At 44.1% G+C, this 13,830-nt stretch overlaps 1 protein-coding gene and 1 long non-coding RNA gene across 4 annotated transcripts in view; one reads left to right on the top strand and one right to left on the bottom strand.

Moving 5' to 3' along the window:
• LOC124860203 overlaps positions 1-13,830 on the bottom strand; it is an 81,220-nt gene that overhangs the window by 22,554 nt on the left and 44,836 nt on the right. The window lies entirely within an intron of this gene.
• Positions 1-13,830, top strand: part of gpc3 (glypican 3) — a 198,136-nt gene that overhangs the window by 157,272 nt on the left and 27,034 nt on the right. The window lies entirely within an intron of this gene.

Genomic DNA, 13,830 nt, shown 5'->3' with positions numbered 1-13,830 from the left:
GAGGGCCGCATCCCTGTGCCTTCAGGTTGGGGACAGGTCTCTGACTGTCGTTTTGGCCTACGGGCCGGGTGGTAGTGCGGTGTACACGGCCTTCTTGGCGTCTCTGTCGGGGCTGCTGGATAGTGCCCCTCCCAGGGACTCCATTATTCTGCTGGAGGACTTCAACACCCACGTTGGGAAACGACAGTGACTCCTGGAGAGGCGTGATTGGGAAGAATGGCCTCCCCGATCTGAATCAGAGTGGTGTTTTGTTATTGGACTTCTGTGCTAGTCACAGATTGTCCATAATGAACACCATGCTCAAACGTAAGGTGTCCATCAGTGCACTTGGCACCAGGACATCCTAGGCAGGAGGTCGATGATCGACTTTGTTGTCATATCGTCAGACCTTCGGCTGCATGTTTTGGACACTCGGGTGAAGAGAGGGTCTGAGCTGTCCACTGATCACCACCTGGTTGTGAGTTGGAAGAGGAGAAAGCCGGACAGACTTGACAGGCGCATAGTGAGGGTCTGCTGGGAATGTCTGGCAGAGCCCTCAGCCAGGGATGTATTCAACTCCCACCTCCGGGAGAGCTTTGACCAGATTCCGGGGGATGTTGGAGACATAAAGTCCGAGTGGACCATGGTCTCCGCATCTATTGTCGATGCTGCTACCCGTAGCTGCGGCCGTAAGGTCTGCAGTGCCTGTTGCAGTGGCAATCCCCGAACCCGGTGGTGGACACCAGCAGTAAGGGACGCTGTCAAGCTGAAGAAGGAGTCCTATCGGCTGTGGTTGGCTTGTGAGACTCCTGAGGCAGCTGACGGGTACCGTGAGGCCAAGCATGCCGGGCCCGGGCTGTGGCAGAGGCAAAAATGCGGGCCTGGGAGAAGTTTGGTGAGACCATGGAGAAGGACTACCGGTTGGCCTCGAAGCGATTCTGGCAAACCGTCCAGCACCTGAGGAGGGGGAAGCAGTGCTTCGCCAATACTGTTTACAGTGGGGGTGGGAGGCTGCTGACCTCGACTGGGGACCACAGGAGTACTTCGAGGATCTCCTCAATCCTGCCATCATGCATTCCCTGGTGGAAACAGAGGCTGGGGACTCGGGGTTAGACTTTTTCATTACCCAGGCTGAAGTCACCAAGGTGGTTAAAAAGCTCAGTGGTGGCAGGGCTTCAGGGGTGGATGAGATCCGCCCTGAGTACCTCAAGTCTCTGGATGTTGTAGGGCTGTCATGGTTGACAAGCCTCTTCAACATTGCGTGGCGGTCGGGGACAGTGCCTCTGGACTGGAAGACTGGGGTGGTCGAGGGTGTGTTCCAACTACAAGAGGATCACACTCCTCAGCCTCCCTGGTAAGGCCTACGCCAGGGTATTGGAGAGGATAGTCCGGCCGATAGTCAAACCTCAGATTCAGGAGGAGCAGTGTGGTTTTCGTCCTGGCCGTGGCACACTGGACCAGCTCTATAACCTGTACAGGGTACTCGAGGGTTCATGGGAGTTTGCCCAACCAGTCCACATGTGTTTTGTGGACCTGGAGAAGGCATTCGACTGTGTCCATCGTGGTGCCCTGTGGGGGGTGCTCCAGGAGTATGGAATTGGGGGCCCTTTATTAGGGGTCATCAGGTCTCTGTACAAGTAGAGCCGGAGTTTGGTCCGCATTGCCTGCCACGAAGTCGGACCTGTTCCCGGTACATGTTGGACTCCGGCAGGGCTGCCCTTTGTCACCGGTCCTGTTCATAACTTTTATGGACAGGATTTCTAGGCGCAGCCGAGGGCCAGAGGGGGTCTGGTTTGGGGACCAGTGGATTTTGTCTCTTCTTTTTGCAGATGACGTGGTCCTGCTGGTCCCCTCTAGCCAAGACATACAGCATGCACTGGGGCAGTTCACAGCTGAGTGTGAAGCGGATGAAGATCAGCTTCTCCAAATCCGAGGCCATGGTTCTCGACCAGAAAAGGGTGACTTGTCCTCTTCAGGTTGGAGGGGGGCTACAGCCTCAAGTGGAGGAGTTCAAGTATCTCGGGGTCTTGTTCACGAGTGAGGGAAGAATGGAGCGGGAGATTGACAGACGGATCGGTGCAGCTGCCACAGTAATGGGGGCACTGTGCTGAGCCGAAAAGCGAAGCTCTCGATTTACCTCACGGTCTATGTTCCTACCCTCACCTATGGCCATGAGATTTGGATCATGACCGAAAGAACGAGATCCTGGATACAAGCGGCCAAAATGAGCTCCCTCCGTAGGGTGGCCGGGCACTCCCTTAGAGATAGGGTGAGGAGCTCGGCCTTCCAGGAGGGGCTCGGAGTAGAGCCGCTGCTCCTCCACATCGAGAGGAGCCAGTTGGGATGGCTCGGGCATCTATATCGGACGCCTCCTGGACACTTTTCTCGGGAGGTGTTCCAGGCACGTCCCACCGGGAAGATGCCCAGGGGACGGCCCAGGACACTCTAGAGGGACTATGTCTCTCCGCTGGCCTGGGAATGCTTTGGGCTCCCCCCGGAGGAGCTGGGGGAGGTGTCTGGAGAGAGGGACGTCTGGACGTCTCTGCTGAGTCTGCTGCCTGTGCGACCCGGTCCCGGATAAAGACAACGAGTACGAGTACAATATTACGGTACACAATATGCTTATCCCAATGAACTGTCTGGTCTGCAGTAAATATTAACAAATATGTAAGTACCCTCCAGTCAGGTGCCCCTGACATCTAATATACAGTATGTTGTGGCACTTGTTTAATGCAGCATAAAAAGTTCTGAAGGTGAACAGCTGCTAAAACCTTTAAAAACTACAACTAATTAGTTTTAATAGCAAAACAGCAGATGTACTAAAGCTACTTTTCAGTAAAACCTTGTTATTGATATGGAAACACTGAATATATATATTTTTTCCAGGCGATGGATAGACTTCTCATTGTCTGTGTTCTTTGATATGAAGCCAATGCAGAAAGACATTAACACTTAATTACTTACTAGTTACACCAACCAGACATGCTTTATATCTTCCATTCTCAGTATGTGTTTTTCACAGGAAGATCATTGGTGGCGCACAGCCTCCTACCCTCATTTACTGTTTAAATATTTACTGGCTTCTTTGGAAATCAACAGCCAATTTAAATGGGTTAAATGTTTGTTAGACAGCTTTTGCATACACCGCTTTGGCATTTCTTTTTATTTGGGGTTGTTTGAAGATGGCAGACAACCAGTTTTGTCTTGGTTCCTCTCAGACTAGCCAGTTTTATGCTGTTTTTATATTTTGCCGAGCATTTTAGCACTTTGAACAACACCTTACACAGGTCTTAACATGAGGAAAATACATGCACTTTTGAGGAACATCAAGCCTTGCAATGTTTTAGCAGCACTTTGTACGTGCTACCATTCTGAACAGTCCATGTATATTGGGATCAATCATGTGGAATGAACTGTATTGTACTGTGTCAGTGTTAGGGTAACCCATTATGTTGCTCTGTCAGTTTTTTATTATTATTAATGAATTTATTTTTATTATTAAAGTTCCATTCAACATCTGGAAACAAATGTTAATGCTCTAAGTGCCCCCAAGTGGTTAGATAATTATTAGCCAAAGTAATCAGAAAGTAGGTCGTGCCATCAGTTTCAAAGATCTGGCATTCTGAGGTGAGAGAATCTTCCTTAGTACAGATTGGGTATCTACATGGTGTTGTATGAAATTAAGCAATGCTATTGGGTCATTGTTGCATAATTTGACTAGCAGTTGTGTGAATGATCCATCAGTTGCACATGTGCGGTATACATGGCTTGTGAGAGTTGTGGCGCTCATGCTGTGGAATTTTTCAACATCTTGTGTTCAAATGTGTGAATGCTACAGCCTTAAACATGATGCTGGAGCATTACTTACCTAAAGCTGCATAATTTCCACCAACATTAAAAAGCAAGGCAGCATCAGCCTTCAGAACCAACCAATCTGTATATAGAGTAAATTAAGATGCCAAGAGCTTATATTCTTCAGGTAAGATGTTAACTGCTTTTAACCTTTCCACAGAACCTGTGCTCCAGTGAAATGAATTTGTTCTGATAAACACACTCAAACTAGGGTTTATTATTCTGGCCTGTTGATCCTGGATTGGTTCTCAGAAATCAGAACTTTCTGAAGCCTGACTAATCTTGTCCCATGGATTGTCCCTTACTTTCGCCCTGTGCTGTGTGTCATATGCTATGAACAGGAGAACAGAGCAGGAGTGTAAACTCATCATTGGTTGTCACCACCTGCACCTATTGACTTTTACTACAGCTCAGAGCCTTCTATCTACATGGGGTTACATATGTCTGTGGTAAAGGTGGTAGTTTTTTTGTTTCGGCAGCAGCATCAGAGTCTGGGACCTCATTCTTAAGAAAATGGCAGGCTCTGTGCCTTGGAGACCCAACAGCTGATTGTTGAAGCAGTTGCATGAGCTGCTCCTTAAATTGGATTACACCACACAGCCTCTGCTAAATAATGCTAATGAGTGTCTTGAGTTGGAGGCTATTAGCTCCAGTACAGGAAGTCTTGCAAACAGCATGAACTATAGCGTATACAATGATTTCCTGAGCCTGGAGAAGAAATTCCTTTATAATCAACACACATGAAATACCAGCTTCTTTATACTTTTTTAGACTTTGATTATCCTTTTGACTGTGCCTCACAAAAGTATTTATACTCCTTGAACTTTGCCACGTTTTGTCTTTCTACCACTACAAACTTCAATGCATTTTCTTGGGACTTCACGTGGTAGACCATGGGTGTCAAAAGCAAAAACTGGGCAACAGCTTTGATATCATTCAAAATGTTAATGGTCTATTATTTGAATATAGCTATATTGACTCAGAAGAACATTCTGATATCTAACTACACAGTGGATCACATTGATGGTTTTAACATATCTAACCAGTAAAAATCTGTAAAGTGTGCCATCCTTTTGTATTCAGACCATCTTTACTCTGATACTCTTAATAAAATCCAGTTCCCTTCTGAAGTTACCTCATTTTTAAAATGAAGGTATACCTGGCTGTATAAATCCAACTGTTCTGTGAAGGCATCAGAGGTTTGTTGGGGAATATTTGACAACAAACATCATCATAAAGACCAAGGACCACAGAGGACAGGTCAGGATGCTGACACTATTGTTGTGGAGAAGGGGTTTAGGTCAATATGCCACTGTTCAATCCATCACAGGCAGTGAATCAATCCAGGGTAAGTCTGAAGGAGCTGCAGATATCCACATCTCAGGTGAAAGAATCTATTGACAGGACAACTGTTAGTTCTACACTAATCTGAGCTTTATAAAAGAGTTGTGTAAGAAGAAGCTCTGGTCAAATGAGATCAAAATTGAAAACTACCCTGTGCATCACCCCTACTGTGAAGCATGATGGTGGCAGAATAATGCTATGGTGTTTGCTTTTCTTTAGTCTGTCAGAGGCTGCAGGGAACTTGAGACTGGGACAGAGGTTTACCTCCCAGATGGGCGAAGACCCTAAACATAAAGTTAGCGCTGCAATGAAATGGTTTCGATCAAATCATGTTCCTGTTAGAATGGTCCAGTGAAAGTTCAGACCTACATAATTTGTGGAAAAACTTAAAATTTATGTTCACCGACACTCTCTATTCAACCTGACTGATATTAAGCTATTTTATGAAGAAAAAGGATCAGTCTCTCTCTCTCTGGTAGATCTGTAAAGCTGCTGGAGACATACCCCAAAAAACTTGCAGCTTTTATTGCAGCCAAAGGTGGTTCTACAAAGTACGACTCAGGGGGGCTGAATTCAAATTCCCTTTTCACATTTTTCAGCAACAGATTTTCTGTTTCACATGATTCATTAATATCCCAAACACTGTGATGAGAGTAGGTTTATGAATGAATCTCTGACAATCAGGCCAGTCTTTCGTTACTATGTTATCTGGAAAACAGCCCGTGATGACTGCCTGCATTTTAAGCCTTCAACTCAGACCAATTATGGAAAGCATCAACATCAGATGGCGAAACCATGGCTTTTGTCATGAGCACATGGCAAGAAGTCTGTTTGGGAGCTTCAGATTAGATTTGCAGACGAGATGAGTCAAGGCATTGATAGAAACATTCAGAGCACCAGATTCCATCTGGGCCAAGTCATGCAGGCTTGTCCAGACTAGTTAAGTGCACGGAAAGGAGGACGTACCTTGAGCCCTGATCCCAATCACAGCCCCTGACTGGAGGCCCCTGATTCTATAGATACATTCTGTCATCATTCTTTGCCTTCCTCAGTGTACCTCATTCCCACAGCAGGCTCTAAATTTGTTACTTTTAGACTTTAAGACACGCAGATGACGCCAGATATTTACAGTCAGTCAGTCTGTCATTTTCTATACTGCTTCTTCCATAGTGGGCCACGGGGAAGCTGATGCCTATCTCCAGCAGTATATGGGCGGGAGGGGGGGGTACATCCTGGACAGGTCGCCAGTCCATCGCTGGGCAACACAGAGACACACAAAGACAAACAACCATGCACACACTCATTCACACCTAAGGGCTATTTAGAGAGACCAATTAACCTAACAGTCATGTATTTTGGACTGTGGGAGGAAGCTGGCGTACCCAGAGAGAACCCACGCACACAAAATGCCAAATTATAGTTTACAAATGCACTCAGGTAAGAAGAACTTAATTGTTAGAGATGTGTCCTGTGGTCTGATGAAACCAAAACAGAAGTGTATGGCCATACTGACCATCGCTACATTTAGCGGAAAAAACAGGAAGCTTGCAAGCTGGAGAACACCATCTCAACTATAATGTACGGGGGTGGAAGAGTCATGTTTTGGGCATCATGTTTTGCTGCAGGAGGGACTGGTGCACTTCACTAAATAGATGGCATCTCGAGGAAAGAACATTAAGTGGTAATATTGAAGGAACATTTCAAGACATCAGACGAGAAGTTAGAGCCTCTGCGCCATCACAGATTCATGATCTCCATCCCACAGACGTTTTGTGAGCAGCAATTTTATCGGGAGGAATGTCGCAAAATTCCAGCAGACTATTGTGAAACGTTTTGGGAAGATACCCAAAATATTTAGCCCAAATCGTTTATCCTAATGGGCAATTCTTATGAAATGTACGTGAACATTTAAATTTTAAGAAATCGAAAATTGGAAAAACTCTCTTGTTATTGTGGTGTTTAGGAAGAAGAAGTAATTTTTGACCTGAAACAGGAGTCTGATTTAATGATTAATGACAGTGCGAAAAAAAGTGTATTTTTACACAGTGTTTGTAAATATCTGGTTTCAGCTGTATGTGCAGGCTAGTGTTGGCTCCTGTAAAACACCACAGCTGATGGCCAGCAAGCGCAGGTTGGTTTCCATCAGTGTAGATCAAGCAGTAAGGCTCACAGGCTCAGCTGCAGCTGTCGTGTCAAACAGTGACCCTGTGTGCAGTTCGTGTCATGTGTTTGGAGGCAGTGACAGACTTGCGGTTTCTGTGTCTCTGTGTCATGGCTGGTCCTGGCTGAGCCATCAGACACATGTTTGGGCTCTGAGTGCAGCATATGGGCTTTTGTTTCTGCACTGTGCTTTTGTGCTTTTGTGTTAAAAGGAGGTAAACCTTGCGGCTTGCGGGATGCACTGATTACATGTCTTCCGAGTCCAGCTGTCTATCCGTGCCCTGAATCATAGTGGCAGCTTACTCGTTTCTTCCATGCTTTCTTTCTTTTTTTTTTTACATTTTTGAATTTAAGAAGATTCCTGCCCAGAAAGGCTAGCGGTTTCTCTCTCTTGTGGTAAAGTTTGAGGCCCATGGCTGATCAGGCAGTGGCTCAGCAATGCCAAAAGCGCAACGTCACTTTCAAAACAAACATCCATCCAACTCCTCCCTGCCGCCACAGCTGTGGCAGAGTCTTGCAATCAGTGGGCAGAAGCCACAGCACCCTGCAAGGCCGACTCAGCCAGAAGTAGTGTCCTGTCATCCCTTTGTGGAGAGGGACATGGCTCATTTATGCCACAGCCAGTTCATTTTTCATACACTATTTTCATCTTTGGGTCACGCGTTTCCATTCAGAGCTGGTATTTTCTCAACTCCACTTCACCCAGATGAGTGTCAAAAAGCAGAACATTACGTTCTCAGTAGCTGGAGCCATGCTAACCCTGTGGCTTATTAAAATGGTTTGTCCCCCTGTCTGTGGATCAGTCAGGAAATTTATCTTGAATTGCCTTGGGAATCCTCAGGACTTTTATTACACATTTATGTGGTTCCCCCAATGATAATACCCTATTACCCATTTCTGTGGCATTGCCTCTACACTCTACAAACAGCCGGGCCATTTCTTTAACCCAAATACTGGGTTTATGCTGTTGTTATTTCTTGATCCTGTGAAGCATTGCCCAAATTCTGTCGACAGCTTCTGGTCCTGCAGTTTTACATGTAAACAGAAGGTCCCTTGCAGAGCAAATATGGGTAAAAAAACAGGTAGAAACACCAACTTTTACATTTCAAATGGAAAAAGATTGTCATACCAGTTCTTTCATTTTTCATAGATCAAGGGATGCCCTGAAGAAAATTATACTAGCATATGTATTTGCCTTTTCAACTAATTTCTGTATTAATCAGACATTTTCTATACTTTAAATATCTAAAATGATGCTTTTAAAATTGATAGTTAGAACAAGATGTATGCAAAAATGCTAGCCTCTAAAGTCAAAACTGCAGCTATATAGTGTTTATTAGGGCTAATGCTCTTTTCCACTGTTGAATGTGGTGAGTTGTTGATGCAATTGCACAAATACTGAGCTCTTTAAAGAGCCACAGTGGTTCTTGTCAAGGGTTTTCCCTTCGCTCCTCATTCCTTTTTCTGGTTGTCTTTAAATACCTCAACATCTTTTCTCTTCCCTTTTCAGCTGTTTGCCTTTTAACAAGGTTTTTGAGGCAGTTCTTCCCACTCTGAGTCCCAGCTAGTTGCCAAGATGCGAACCATTAGAAGGAATTTCAGTACCTCAGTAAATCTTTGGGAGAACTCAGACAAATACATTTCAATCTTTAACAAAAAGATTCAGCACATTAAGTCTCATTTGTCATTGCGAGAGTGTATTTATGGGAGCTGCAGTTCTGTACGGGCTCAAGTGGAAATACTCCTCTGAGTCCAGTCTGCCTGGGAGTTGCTGTTTGTCCATCTCTTGGTCTAAAATGACCAGGGTTACAGAAATGCTGTGGTCATCGTCCATCTATGGCCTCAATGTTGGGAAATGAATGGAGGTTTGTTGGGCAGCCTTGCTGGGAACAGGATGATGTGTGTTCCCACTCTAAACTTTGGAGTTTATGCCACATCCAAAACCCAGATTGTGTACACAAGCAGAGGGAACGTGCTTGTTTATACCTCCGCTTTCTGTCTCGCACACAAAAATAAGATGTCTGAGCCCAGCCAGACGTCGCAGCTGACCTGAGACAAGACCATATGAGCCCAATTTTCTCCCACAGAAAACTTCCCCCAAAAGATGCATCAACAACAAAAAAATGCATGCTGACGTGTGCAGAAAGGAAGGAAATAAATAAAACACAAACAGGCGGAAGGCAGCATGGTTAAATGAAACGACGGAGGGCAGGCTGCTGGAATTTAGCACATCTGTTACCTTGGCACGGTCCTTGGTTACGTTTTTTAGAGCCCCAGAGATCAACAGAGCGTGGCTGTGAAGGTTTGTTCCTACTTATCACACATTTTTAACTGTAGTTATATTTATTTTTTATAAACAGCACCCTCTGCACATATTGGCATCCATAGTAAAGGTATGTAAAAATCCTTGAAACAAATGCACTTCTTATTGCAGCTCCATAATCTTACGCTGAACAGTTTAGAAAAATCCAAGCCTGAGTTCATAATTTAATGAAAAATTATTGTTTTTCATAAAATCACCACTTATTGGTGCAATCTCTCATGATGATTCAGAGTCCTGGGTCATGTCTTATATTCTATTCTACTCAGCCCATCGCACATTTAGATGTTGTGTGGTGAGCCAATGCTGGGTTGATCAGATTTGGATCATCACCTTGCTGAAAGACCCAGTGAGGAACCAATTTCAGTTTTCTAGTAGAGTCCACTAGATTTCTTTTTAAAATGTCCTGAGATTTCAGAGTTCATGATGCCATTCACTTTGACAAGGTTCACAGGGAAAAGAACCCAGCCCACAACATCACACATCCTCCACCATACTTAACATTTGTTATGAGGTTCTGCAGAATCTGCACATATTTACAGATTACTTAGTGGGCTGGTAGTAATAGACCCATGGCCTGGTACTGGTCTGGAACCTGGTGGTCAGAAATCCATCATTTCAAAAAGAAAATTCAGTTTTGTCACTAAATTAGCATCCTCAAATTGAAGGCTTTTTCTGCATTTTTAATGGCCGATTAAACTACAGGAATAAATGACGAAGACGTTTCTCACATCGTTACCAGAAGTGCCAATAAATGGGCAGGGGGCTGTAAAGCAATGACAACAAATAAGGTCTGATTTATTTTTAGGCCCGAGCAGGAAAACTGCAAGGGCCTATTGTAATCGCTCGAATTCTTATTATTATTCCGGGGACTTTTGGCGGGGCAATATGGGGACTTTGCCATATCCCAAAACTCACCAAATTTTACCCAAAATTGTCCCCCGCGTGAAATTTTTGTTCTTCAATATCGTCGTCAGTGGGCGTGGCCAAACCACTTAGCCACGCCCACAAACGTGAGATAGGCCAAACCGTAAGTCGTACAGATCTCAAATTTGGCACAATGCTAGAACTCCTCAAACCAAGAAAAAAAGTCTCTTGGGGATATGCCCTAAAATGCACAGGAAGTCGCCCATTTTGGGTCAAAGGCCGATTTTTGCCCGTTTTTCACTTTTACTCACCTCGAACTTTAACGAACTCCTCCTAGGGATTTTCAGCTATCGCCTTCATATTTGGTCAATATGCAAATATGCAGTTAAGGCATGGGGGATTAAAAGTTATCAAAATTTTGAGTTTTCGGCCATGTTTAGGGGGCGTGGCCGGGGCACGAACTTGCCGTTCGCGCTCAAAGTGAAAAGATGCAATAACTTTCCCAAAGAAACGACAAATCACACCAAAGTTGGCATGAAGGAGGACCTTTGGGTTCCCGATGATCCTATGGGGTCATATTCTGACATCATCAAAGCCACGCCCCCTGAAAACCGGAAGTCACTTTTTTCACTTGGAAAGGTGCCTCTCTGACCCTCTTGACCCAATCAACTTGAAAGTGTGTCAGAAGACAGACAACTAGTGGGTCTAACTTCGTTTGAAGCACAGTAACTTTTTAGAAAAGGGCATGGCCGTGGTGGCGCGGCGAAGTCAGACGTCACGCCATGGCCATACGTTTGGTTCTAATTTCCACATAGATCATCTGATCTGCACCAAATTCAATGTGATTGATCCTTGTCCAGTCCCCAACAGAGATCTCATGACATATTTGATGGGCGTGGCCTAATTCGTCCACAGCGCCCCCTAGACAATTAAAAAAAAACAGCCCCAAGCCATGCTTTGACCAAGGAATCTGAAATTTGGTACACTTATGTATCTTCTCTGGACCTACAAAAATGTCTCTTGGAGCATTGGTCTAAACCCCACAGGAAGTCGGCCATTTTGGATTGAAGTTGCCATTTTGACCCTCTTTTGGGCGTTTTTTGCCCGCATATCTGAGCGAACTCCTCCTACAGCTTTTGACTTAGAGATTTGAAAATCACTCACTATACTCTTAAGGCACCGGGGATTAAAAGTTATCAAAACCTTTTTCATACATGAAAGCGTGTGGGCGTGGTCACGCCTCAAAATATGACTTCTCGTCATAAAAGATGAAATTGATATAGCTCCTACAAGGAAAGTCACAGACAAATGAAACCTTCTGGGATTGATCTGCCTCTAGGCCTCAACAATATTCACTGATCAGATGCTGACATCATCGAAGCCCCGCCCCCTGACAACATAAAGTGTCCCGTTTTCCTTTACAGAATCAGTGTTTGATGTTCTTCACCTAATCAATGTGAAACTGTCCCAAGTAACAGATAACATGATGGTCTTAGACAGTCGCCAGTATTTACTGCTTTAACTGGAGGGTGTGAATATGATGGCGTGGCGAATTCTGATGTCACGCCACGGCCATACGTTTGCCTCTAAATTACACATGCATGGTCCCATTCACTCCAAAATGAATATGCTTGATCTTTGTCAGACCCCAAACAGCTCTATTGGATTACATTTCAATTTGGATCAACAGCGCCCCCTAGGACACTTCAAGGGCTATATCTCCCTCATTCATCATCGGATCCACTTGAAATGTAGTATATATGATCATGAGTTAATGCTGGACATTTTGACACAGTCAATTGATGATGTTGTTTTAGCCCCGCCCACAAACAAACAAGCGACTGCAGCGTCCTTCTGGAAGGTCCGATTTACTCGAAATTTTGAATGCTTTTTGCCAGACCGAAACTCTGCATGACCAAAGATCATATGACATGTTGCTCACAGTACCACTTAGTGACGACGTGTTGAAGTGAAGCAGTGTCATCGTCAATGGCGTGTATGAGGTGATGCCAGTGCTCCTGCGGTCGCTCGACAACCCGAGTTGCGCTGAGGGGTGCGAGGACCTTCAAAGCTGCTTGCAGGTTTCTAGTTATTATTATATTTACTTAATTAAATGTAGAATAATTACAGTTTGCTATGTTTTTATAAGAATCCAAAAAGCAAAAGGTAAGTACATTTGCATTGCAGCTCCCAGAAATGTATATTATTTATGAATTGAAAGATTTTCCAGTCTATGGGGTTGTGTAACATATCATGGACTTCAGTAATGTGCATGGGCAAAAAATCTCCATCAGATGCTGTTTGTACATCTGTGTCCAAGCTGGATACAGATCCTGTTAAATGGGTTTTCTTTAACATACACATTTTGTGTTTGTCTTATAAGAGGTGTTGCACATTTGTCTTGTTCTTTGGTCTATCTTATTTGTCGTGTGGTTCCACAGTGCAGCCTTACGTGACCCAGTAAGCTATAACCTGCAAAATACAACAAACATTAGCTTTCATTCTTTCTAGTTTTTCACAGAGCATTTATAATTTTGGATCCCGAGACCTTGATTTTCACTTGGCTAGTGTGTTATTGCCCTGTGATAACCACCTTAGACATCAATGTTTGCCAGTAACAACACGGTGTATTTACCCCTCAGTTTATTTTTCTACCAGTAAATCACATGGACCGAAAGCCACAACCATTTGAATGAATCACGTTTGGACAAAAATAACAAAACTGGCAGAAATAACAAAAACGTGCTTTCCTGCCTGGTGGTTATAGGAGTTTGGTAAACAGCAATAGTCTCAGATCTTGCGATGTTTTTGTCTGGAATTCCCCTCATACTCCTGTAATGATGCAGAACATGCTCAGGCCCAGAGACAAGCCTTATTTCTTGTCCCAGCTTTGATAAACCATTAATGTAAGGCACCTTATACAATAGACCAACACAAAATACTAGTGCATAATTGTAGCTGAAAAAAGATTATACATAGCTTTACGTTTTCTCAATAAATAAAAAGTGTAGTTTTGCAAATGTATTCAGCCCTCTTTACTCTGATGCCTCAAAATAAAATCCTGTGCAACCAGTTGCATTCAGAAGTAGCATATTAAGAAAATCCAGTCATGAAGCAGCAACATTAAAATCAGGAAACGTAGACAGGTCAGTTACAGAGAAGTTAAAAGCAATGTTATAAAAGCAAGGTTATAAAACAATAGTCCAAGCTGTAGGAAGGTGCTCTCACCAGAATTAAGTAAAACCAAAACTAAACTTTGTGGCAAACATGCAAAATGCTATTTGTGGTGGAAAACTAACACTACACAT

The sequence above is a fragment of the Girardinichthys multiradiatus genome, chromosome 23 (genome assembly GCF_021462225.1).
Source record: "Girardinichthys multiradiatus isolate DD_20200921_A chromosome 23, DD_fGirMul_XY1, whole genome shotgun sequence".
In the NCBI taxonomy this organism is placed as follows: Eukaryota; Metazoa; Chordata; class Actinopteri; order Cyprinodontiformes; family Goodeidae; genus Girardinichthys; species Girardinichthys multiradiatus.
This window is presented reverse-complemented; position numbering and strand designations above follow the sequence as displayed.